This window comes from Geospiza fortis, unplaced genomic scaffold (genome assembly GCF_000277835.1).
Source record: "Geospiza fortis unplaced genomic scaffold, GeoFor_1.0 scaffold485, whole genome shotgun sequence".
NCBI classification, from domain to species: Eukaryota; Metazoa; Chordata; class Aves; order Passeriformes; family Thraupidae; genus Geospiza; species Geospiza fortis.
Window position 1 is genome coordinate 1,063,672 of NW_005054457.1, and position 10,579 is coordinate 1,074,250.

Genomic DNA, 10,579 nt, shown 5'->3' on the forward strand with positions numbered 1-10,579 from the left:
GCCCTTCCCTCGCTCCGAGGGCGGCCCCAGCCCGGCAGGGCCGGCCCAGCCCCAGCCCGCGCTGCCCTTGCAGGCGGAGGGGGAGGCCAAGCGCTGTCCCTGGACGCCAGCCTGCTGCGGGGACACACGGAGCGCTGCGAGACCTTCGACAACCCCCCGCTCTGCCAGGAGAACTTCCAGGTGCAGCTCCTGGAGGTGTGGGGCTTCCAAAGCGCCTAGGGGGCCCTGGGCACACCCCGAGTGCCACCCACGGGCACGGGGACCCCTCCCCGCGCTGGCACCCCCGGCTGGGCTGGGGCCACCTGGGCGCTGCTCCGGTCCTCACGGGCCCTCCATGGCCAGAACAGAGCGGAGCAGAGCAGGATGGATCAACCAGACCGGAGCAGAGCAGAGCAGAACGGAGCAGATCAGCCCTCGTGGTGCTGCAGAGAGAGGCCGAGGCAGTGCCAGGACCAGGACTGCTGGCACTGCCCCTGGGGACATTGGAGCTGCCCCTGGGGACATTCGAGGTCCCCTCCCGCAGTTTAGACCCGGCCCCCTCCGCCCAGCCGGGCCCAGTTTGGGGAGGGGAGGGCAGCCAGGCTGGAGTTTCTCGCACCTCCCTGGCCTGTCTGCCGCGTGGGGCTCAGCGCGCAGGGAGAGCACGGGCAGATCTGGTGGGAATTCTGAGGCCAGGCTCCAACACCGAGCTCCAGAGCTCGCCAGAAACGCTCCCAGATCTGCTTCCCTCCCAGCCCCAAGCCCAGCACAGCCCCTCAGGCACCCAGAGCGTTCTGCAGCCTCCGTGGGTATCCAGGACTGCCCGGGACCCACCAGCACCGGCAGACTCCCCCTGTCCCTGGCTGGAAGTGCTGCTGGGGATGGCAAAGCCCTGCCTGGGGTTTGGGGGGTGCCCGAGCTCTGCCGAGCCTTTCCTGTGCTGAAAGGGACCCTGAACGGGCTCCTTTCTTCTTGCCCCTTATTCCATTGCTGAATAAAGTTCCAAACTCTTGGACAATTCCAACAAAGTCCAGCACAAAGACGCAGTGGGGGAGCAGCGGGGCCGGGAGGCAGAGGGGATGTGTGATGGGGAATAAAGAGATCTGGAACCTGCTCTCACCTCCCCGGAGAGGGTCAGCACCCCAACCCTTCACCCCATGGCCCTACAGCACCCCAGCCCCTCACCCTACAGCCCCACAGCACCCCAGCCACTCACCCTACAGCCCCACAGCACCCCAGCCCTGCCACCCCCTGCCCATTTCCCTTGACTTTGGGTCTTTACTGAAACCCAAGGAAATTTCAGCCCCCGTGTGCTCTGGAAGGAGCTGGAATATCCAGCAGCTCATCCCTTTGGGACGTTTCTGCTCCTTGTCCCCACAAAAGTGTCTCACAGCAGCAAAGGGACCCGTCTGGCTCACCAGTGCTCCCTGAGCAGCATTCTGGGCTCCTGGCAGCCTTGGCACAGAAAGAGCAGCCCAGGGGTGGCTCTGAACAACGGGGAATTAACCAAGGGACAATCCCTCCCTGCAGGTCTGGGTCACCCCCTGCCCCCCCCAGAGGTGAGGGACAATTGGCCACTGCCTTGTACCACAAATGGCTACAAAAAGCACATTTTGTGAGGCTCGGAGCTGATTTCCAGGAGATCTGGGGGGATGTGGGTGCCCTGCTCCTCCCGGGCTCGGCAATACCACAAATGGCTACAAAAAGCACATTTTGTGACGCTCAGAGCTGATTTCCCTGCAGATCTGGGGGATGTGGATGCCCTGCTCCTCGGAAGGGCCGGGCTCAGCAATTCCCACCCTGGCACACGATGGGGGCAGCGCCGAGGGGCTGTGTGCGCTCCCTGGGCAGTTACACTGTGACAGAAACAGCCCAGAGTGTCCCAACCATCCCTGTCTCACCCCAGAACTGACTGCCACGGGCTGTCGGGGGAGAGAAATGTCCCCTGATGGTTTGGGGTGCAGAGGAGATGTGTGGGATGGGAGTGACAGGCGGTGTCTCCAGCCTCCTCCTTCTGCTGCTGCCCACGGCAGACATTTCTGTTCAAAGCCAGGATTCTGGGGCACACAAATGCTCACCTTTCCCTCCTTCTCCTCTCCTTCTTTCCTCCCTGCCCTTTTCCCTCACTCTCACCAAAGGCAGCTTCCAGAGCCTTGAAATGGGAAATCCAGGGCCCCTCGTGTCCTCGCACCTGGGGAGAAGGTCCCGGTGCATTTTTGTCTCCCTCCACTGTCAGATCCATTTGCATCCTTGCCATTTCCCTCTCCCAGCCCCATGCAGTGATTCCCCTCCCAGCCACCTGCTGCACACACAAGCAATTCCTTGTCACTGCACTGCCACCAGCTCCTTGTGGAACCACGTTTAATGTCCCATGGCAGAAATTTCCAGCTGGAGCAGAGCCTTCAGTGCCACGGGAGGGGGTTTGGAGATGTTTTCTTCCAGTGAAACCCACAGCATTTATCAAAACAAACGTGTTTTCATCCCCGTTTCCACACAATTTAGTCCCTGGAATTGCCAGCCCTGGCCAAGGGCTGGTTTTGTTTCCCCCCTGCAGAGCTGGGTGATTCCTCAAGGCATCTCTGGACTTTTCTTTGGAAATGCAGCAGGTATTGGGAATGGAAAATGCCCCTCTGGTGCCTGCAGAGCAGAGCTGCCCTGGGCTCAGCAGGGTCTGGGGATGGGCACTGCCCTCCCCAGAGGGAATTTCCCCTCCCTGGAGGGGAGCTGGGCCTGCAGCCCCCGGTGGGACTGTCCTTCCCTCCCTGGGGGATCGTTTTCAGCACTTTGTAGTAATTCATCTGACAAATACAACCCCAGAATGGTTTGGGCTGGAGGGGACCTCAAAGCCCACCCAGTGCCACCCCTGCCATGGCAGGGACACTTCCCCTGTCCCAGGCTGCTCCCAGCCCCAGTGTCCAGCCTGCCAGGGATGGGGCGTTCCAAAGATGTGTTCTAGTGAGCAAACATCCAAGAAGTGGATGTTCCAAGATGTGTTTTAGTGAGCAAACATCACCCTTTATCCCTAAAACCTTGCTCCCACTGGGAATTATGGGCCCCTGGCTCCCCATGAAACTCCAAAGCTGGAATGCACAGCCCCCCACGGGGAGTTTATCTCTAAAGAAAGGGTTTAGATCCGCTGGGGGAGGGAAAGATGTTTATTGAAAATGAGTCGGGTCAACCTTAAAGGAACTCTGCCTTCAGATAGAGGAGAACGTGTTTATTCCCTGGGGCTGATCTGAAGATTCCTTTGTTTCTGTTTTGAGAAGGAGTGGCAGAACACTTCAGTGGGTGATGATGATGCTCCTTGTTTTCCACCTACGTGGGATTATCTGTACGTGCATTTCTGCGAGCCCTGTAAATACTGGGATAAACAGCAGGATTGGTTTTGGTCCCCATTTCTGTGAGCTCTATAAATACCGGGATAAACAGCAGGATTGGTTTTGGTCCCCCTGTCACAGCTGAGCAGCTCCCAGGCTGCCGAGGCAAAGGGGGATGCTCCCCTGGAAATGCATTTCCAGAAAGGGCTGATTTGCTCTCAAAGAAAATTCAAATATGTATTTAAAGGAGGTGAGCTGGAAGAGTTCACAGGAGAGCAGAGCAGGACAAAGAGCAAATATTCCCGCAGGGAAGGGGTGGGCAGGCGGGGTTTCTGGTGGTGTTTGTATTTATAATCACACTTCAAAGCAGTGGGTTCTTGCTGCAAGGAGTAAATAATGAATGGAGATATTTTTAACCTCCTACACAGCCTCTGGGTTTCATCCACGAGAGGATGGCAGCAGACAGAGCCCTGGCGGGGCTGCCTGGCTGCTGGGGACACGAGAGCCACCCAAAGGTCCCTGTTTGCTCCGGGGGACCCAGAGCGCAGCCTGGGCAGGACAGAGGGACAGTGATGGGGTTAAAGTGGAAATCAAACCCTGGGGAGCTCTGAGGAGAGCTGGGGGCGCTCACCTGCAGGAGAGAAGGCCCAGGGAGAGCTCAGAGCCCCTGGCAGGGCCTAAAGGGGCTCCAGGAGGCACTTGGGAAACGGAGGGAACACAGGGACACAGGGGACACAGGGAATGCAGGGACACAGGGGACACAGGGAAGAGAGGGGACAGAGGAGATAGAGGGGACAGAAGGAACCCAGGGGACACAGGGGACACAGGGAACCACCGTAAATCTGCCCTGCTCCTGGTTTAGCTCTGCTCTCCTGCACTCAGGGCTGTGTCCAGGTGCCTCCCCCAGGACCCTGGAAGGCTCCAATGCCTGCAGGCTGCAACCAGCCCCGGGCTCCCGTGTGCCACTGTGTGCCATCTAGTCGGGCTCCCATGTGCCACTGTGTGCCATCTCCTCAGGAGCTCCCATGTGCCACTGTGTGCCATCTCCTCGGGCTCCTGTGTGCCACTGTGTGCCATCTCCTCAGGAGCTCCCATGTGCCACTGTGTGCCATCTCCTCGGGCTCCTGTGTGCCACTGTGTGCCATCTCCTCAGGAGTTCCCGTGTGCCACTGTGTGCCATCTCCTTGGAGCTCCCCAGGGAGCCGTGCCATCACCATGTGCATTGCCTGGAGCTCAATCCATGGATTTGCTGCGGCTCTTTTACCTTTCCCTGGGGAAGGGATGCTGGTTCAGAGCCCTTTGAAGGCCCTTTGTGTTCCTGGCCCAATTTCTGGGCACAGCTCCCCCGGAGCTGCTGCTGCAGGCCCTGAACTCTGCTGGGCACCGGCTCTGCCTCAGCTGAGAAGGAACAATTGTCCCAATTCCTGCAGTGATTGTCCCACCCTGCTGCAATCAAAGGGACATCTGAGTGCTCCCTGCCTGCGGGGAACGCAGGAACAGGCTGAGGTGGAGGAGGGAAGGTTTAGATTAGAAATTAGGAGGAAATATTTTACTACAGGGCTGAGGAGGCCCTGGAGCAGAGAGGCTGTGGATTCTCCATCCCTGTAAATGTCCCAGGCCAGGCTGGACAGGGCTGGGAGCAGCCTGGGACACTGCAAGGTGTCCCTGCCACGGCAGGGGTGGCTCTGGAGGAGCTCTAAGGTAATTTCCAACCCAAACCATTGTGGGATTCTCAGATTCCAGGTGCTGCCAGCCTGGTCTGGAATTCCCCAGGTTTGCACAAGCAGCTGGAGCAGGAGCTGTGGGGCTGCTGCCTCCTCAGCCTCTCAGGAGATCCTTTTCCTTACAGCTGAGGCAACTTTAGAGCACTTTCACAATTAGAAGAGACTCCATTTTTGTATTTCCTGTCCTGCATTTACCAGATCCCCCCCAAGAGCCCCCACAGCACTGAGGAAATAGATGTGACTGGTTCAGGGGGAGCAGGGGTTTGTGTTCCTTTCACATTGGTGTGAAGCGAGAATCACCTTGGCTTTTGTTACAACACTTCCCTGTTGTCACTGCCACCTTTCCCAAGGCTCCTGGCACAGCCTGGCTGGGATCTGCTCCCTGTTGGAGGCTCTGCTCCCTTTTAGAGGATCTGTTCCATTTTGGAGGATCTGTTCCATTTTGGGGAATCTGCTCCCTTTTGGAGGATCTGCTCCCTTTTGCAGGATCTGTTCCATTTTGCAGGATCTGCTCCCTGTTGGAGGATATCTCACTTTCACTCCCTGTCTCTTCCACTCCCTCTCTCTTCCCTCCCCCCTTCTGCCCTGCCTTTAATGAATGACTTGTTGTGTAAATTCAGTCTTCTGTGTTTATTTTAATTTGTCTGCTCCTGATTAAGGAAAAAATTCAGCTCCAACTCCTGGCATTCACTGGGAAGCTCTTTTGAGCCAAGCTTTTAACCCCACGTTCCCAAAGGAGCTCAGGGATGCTGGCGCTGTTCTTTTGCAGTGTCCAGTTTAAAGCTCTGTTCAGGGACCTGGCTCTGGAGAGTGCAGTCACTGCTAGAAATGCCTGGGTGTTTCCTGGCACACTCAGATCCTGGGCCCTGGCCTCATTCCTCAAACAGGCTCCAAATTTGCACAGCTGAAGTGCTTGTTACTAACTCAGTATCACATCTAGGATTAAAAGCAGCAGCTCTCAAGTGCTGTTTGTGTAAAGATCAGTGCAGGCAGCAGCCTGGGAAGTGATGCAAGGAAAGGATTTCTCTTGCAGGCATTGGAGACCTGGGAGAATTCTGTCATCAATTAAAATGCAGCAGAACAGAACGCTGCAGCCCTTAATGCTGAGCATCTCAGATGTTCTAGTTAATGGAGATGATTTATCTCCACACCTGCACTGACAGCTCTGGAAGGCACTGGGGACTGGCACTTAAAGGTGTCATTGCTTGGTTTTCCTCACATGCCGCTGAAAGCCTTTCCTGCTCACAGCACAGCACAGGGGGATCCTTTTGGCCTGTGCCCCTCTGCTGTCCATCAAACGCTGAGCAAATCCTCTTCCTTCTGCCTGAAACCCCCTGCTCCCACTAACGGAGCCTTCAGCCCAGGAATGCAGCCAGAATCCTCTCCTCCTTTGGAGCCCCTGGTGCCGGGAGCCACAAAGCCTCCAGCAGGTTCCACAGGCTCTGCAGCAGGCAGGGGATCCGGACCAGCCCTGGAATGTGGGACAGGCTGGCAAAACCTCTGTGCCTGTGTGGGGGAGAGTGCAGGGGGCCTGCGAGAGCCACCCAGGGGTGCCAGGAGCTCTGGCACTGCAGCTCCCCTGGGGCAGAGTGTGGAGGTGCACAAGGGGCAGGCTTGGAGAGCAGGGCTCTGCCCGACCTCAGCAGAGCCATTCTGTCCCCACGGGTCACCCCAAAGCCGCCACTGCAGGAGGGGGAGGGCCCATGGAGAGCCAGAGTCCTGTGTTGGTGTGGCTGCCCCCAGAGCCACATTCCTACAGGAAACAGAGGCCATTCCCTCCCAGGCTGTGGCTCTGGGTGCCTCTGTCACCTTTCAGGCTCATGCTCAGCTTGGCAGGACCTGTTCCCCTGTCCCTCCCTGCACATCACTGTCCCATCTGGCACATCCCTGTCCCTGAGGGAACATCCCTGTCCCTCCCATCACATTCCTGTGGGCACATCCCTGTCCCTCCTATCACATCCCCGCCGCTGCTCGCACATCTGCACGGTGCTCATTTACCCCTGGGCACACCTCTGGGGTGAGGTTTCCGAGTTCCCCTAGCCCCGCAGAGCCCCTCAGAGCCCGGGGCAGTGTCCAGGCACAAACCCTGCTCAGCGCTGCTGGATCCTGGCTCAGCTCCCCCTCCTCACACCCGGGTCAGCTCCTGCTGCAGGATCACAGTCCCTGCTCAGTGCTGCTGGATCACAGCGGGATCACAGTCCCTGCTCAGCGCTGCTGGATCACAGCGGGATCACAATCCCTGCTCAGCGCTGCTGGATCACAGCGGGATCACAGTCCCTGCTCAGCGCTGCTGGATCACAGCGGGATCACAGTCCCTGCTCAGCACTGGATCCCGGCCCAGCTCCCCCTCCACACCCGGCTCAGCTCCTGCTGCAGGATCACAGTCCCAGCTCGCAGGATAATGGGCGGAGGGAGCCTGGAGACACCTGCTCAGTGAAGCACTGGGGATGGAGCAGATGCATTAAACCCGAGGGGAATTGCTGAGAACCAAGTGCAGGGGTGCCTGCAGCCCGGGGTTATCTGCTGCTTTCATTGCGAACCAGCAGAGCATGGCCAGCTCCATTCATCAGCCTGGGCCCTGCACAAGCAGCGTCTCCCTGCCTCGGTGCTGTCCCTCCTCAAAGAGACTCCCAAAAAAGGCAGGCCCCATGCATCTTTCATGGGGCACGAAATAACTCACTCTGCTATCTATGATTCAATCCGAGCTGCAGAGGCTGAGGAGGGAGATTTCTCTGCCTGGAGCCCAAAAACGGCGGCAGGCAGGGAGGGGCAGGGAGGGCAGGGAGGGCAGGGAGGGGGCAGTGCCAGCCCAGGCCGGCTCTCCCAGCCCCACCTGGGCTCCCCCAGCTGCCCCCAGGCCGGGACAGGACGGGGCTGTTGAAAGCACATTTCCACTCCAGAGCACAGATGTTCCCAGCCCGTGCCAAGAGAGCGGGAGAGGCTCAAAGAAAGCAAACATTGTCCCAGGGCAGAGCACAGCGAGCAGGGAGGAAGGTTTCTCTTTTTTTTGCTGTTATTATTATCACGATGATTTGGCAGCGTGGAAATGGATTTCTCTGAGGCCTGAGTCGGTTCAGCCCAGATCTATTCAGGATTTTATCCTGAAATCCAAGTGCCTCGCTGGCACAGGGACTCATGTCCATGCCCAGGGCTGTCCTGTCCCCGTGTCTCCCTAATCCAACCCAACCCCTCCGTGTTTTCATACCCATCCCGGCTGTCTGCTCTCCCAGGCACTTCATGCCATAACAACAAGGAATTTTCCAGCACAGGGACCAAGCTTTTCCATCCTTTCCTGGTGTTTGACACTCGGATTTTGCCCACCCCACATTTGCTCTGAAGCCGAAGCAGGAAATGGCAGCTTGAGAGGCAAGAACTGGAGAGAGCCAGGAGATCCCAAAAAAGGCATTTTAGGGAGAAAGTGCTGACGCAACCCAGCAGTGCCGGATGCTGCAGCGTTGATAAATATTTGATTTAGCCTGAATAGGAAGGCATCACGTTCAGAATGACCTGAAAAAGAGGGAAGATGACAACCACAGTGCCACTGAAAGGCAGATTCACACGGTGAGCATTCCTGAGGCTCACTCCGGTGTGCAAACTGCCTTGAATTGGAATGAATGGGAGTTACCTGTAGGAGAGGCACCTCTGCCTGCTCCAGGCCGGGGGGGATGCACTGACAGCCACGGGATGCCTCTGCCTGTGCTTGGAAAGGCCCCGATTCAGTTTTCAGTCGTTGGCTGATGTGTGCTGTCAGGATTCCTGCACTGACATCACAGGGGGCAGCTGGGGGGGCTGACAGGATCCCGGGATAAATGCTTTCACTACCCTAACTTCCGAATCCTGGCAGGATTGGGGTGTTTGGCAGGACTGAGTTCACTCTCTCACTTTGGAGCCATTTCCCTTGGCTGTGTTTGTCAGCCCTCCCTTCCCATCCCTCCCCCTCTAACAAACACCAGGTTCTGACCCGACCTGAGCTCAGCTCCTGCCTCTGGACTCTCCTCTCCCCTCGCTCCTTTTCAGGCTTTTCCTCCTCACTTTCCTTGAGGAGTTGCTTTGTGTTTCTGGCTGCCCTGAGCTCAGCAGGAGCCCGGCCCGGGCTCCCTCTCCCTTCCTGCACCGCAGCTCTGGCTCGCGTGGGATGCTCGGGGCTTGAGTGTGCAGCCAAAAGCGGCCAGAGAGAAACAACAAGTGCTTTTCTCCTCAGTGAGCCGGGAGCTGCTCTAGATAAACCCATTCTTCCCACGCTGCGTGAGGCACAGCCTGCCCTTTTTAGACGATTCAGCCAGGAAAGGCCCCTCAGCCCCACACAAGCGCTCTGGCACAGCCCAGTTCCCAATTCCCGGGGTCTGCAGTGGGGTTTGCAGTGCGGGGGGCCAGAGCAGGGCCAGGAACCTGCCGGGCGTCCCAGGGAACACTCTGTGTATGGATTGTCACCTTTGGATAGGAGCGGGGAGCCTGATATTAAGGATGTTTTTCCCAGAGGAGAGTTTTATCCTTTGGCTTTGTAATGATGGATTTCACAGCTCTGGCCAGGAGGATGCTGAGAAATGAGCTCCAGCAGTGGATGCAGAGTCAGCCCAGGAGTCAAACCTCTGAGCCAGGGGGGTTTCTAGCTGGAATTTCAGCTCAGCCCAGCTTTCCTCAGGCAGCCTGGGAGGAAAGCCCCACGGTGCTGGTGGGGCTCTGTGGGGCCAGGGGCTGCCCTGAGCCCCTGCCCTGCATCCCCCAGCCCAGAGCGGCTCCCCGGGCACAGGGACCGCCCCCGGCAGGGCTGATCCATCCCCATTCCCATCTGCCCCGGAGGAAAGGCTGAGTGCCCGGGATGGCCCCGGGGTGGCCCCGGCTGGGAGCGGCGGTCCCTGCAAGGCTGCTGCTCTCTCGGGGGGCTGGCAGGGGTCGCGGCGGAGCCGTCCCTGGGGATCCACGGGCGGCTGATCCCGCTCCATCTGCTCAGCATCGGCAGCTGGATTTAGCCTGAGATCACTCCAGGGGCAGCACACGGCCCCGTGCCTGATCCGTGTGTGCCACACTGCTGGCTGCCAGCCTGGCATCCCCCTGGGAGGTCACCGTCCTGTCAGCACCCCCGAGCTCACAGCCCGGCCCAGGGACACCTGCCCTGTGGGGAGGAGGGACCGTGACATCCAACAGCACCTCCTGACCCTTCCTCTGCCACCCGGCTCCACCTCCCGAACCCCAAACAGACGCCAGGGTGTGGTGCCAAACAGTGCGGGGGGGCAGGAGGTGGCCAGAGGCTCTGGACTCTGCCAGCCCCGGGCTGGAAACCCCCGTTTTGTGACTCTGGGCACAGGAACTGTCGTTATGTCCCCAAGGCTCGGTGTGGAGGGTGCAGAGGTGACCATCGTGCCGCTATCTCAGCTCAGAGCGCCCAGAGGAGGCAGAACTGGGGCATCCCAGAGTGACGCTGTGACAGCCCGAGGCGGTGCTGAGGGCAGCAGGGCAGCGCTCGAGGAGCGGGGACGGGACGGCCGCGGAGGGGACAGAGGGACGGCTCCCCGCGGCTGGTACCGGGCGGGGCCGGGGTGACGCTGGGGACACCGGGGC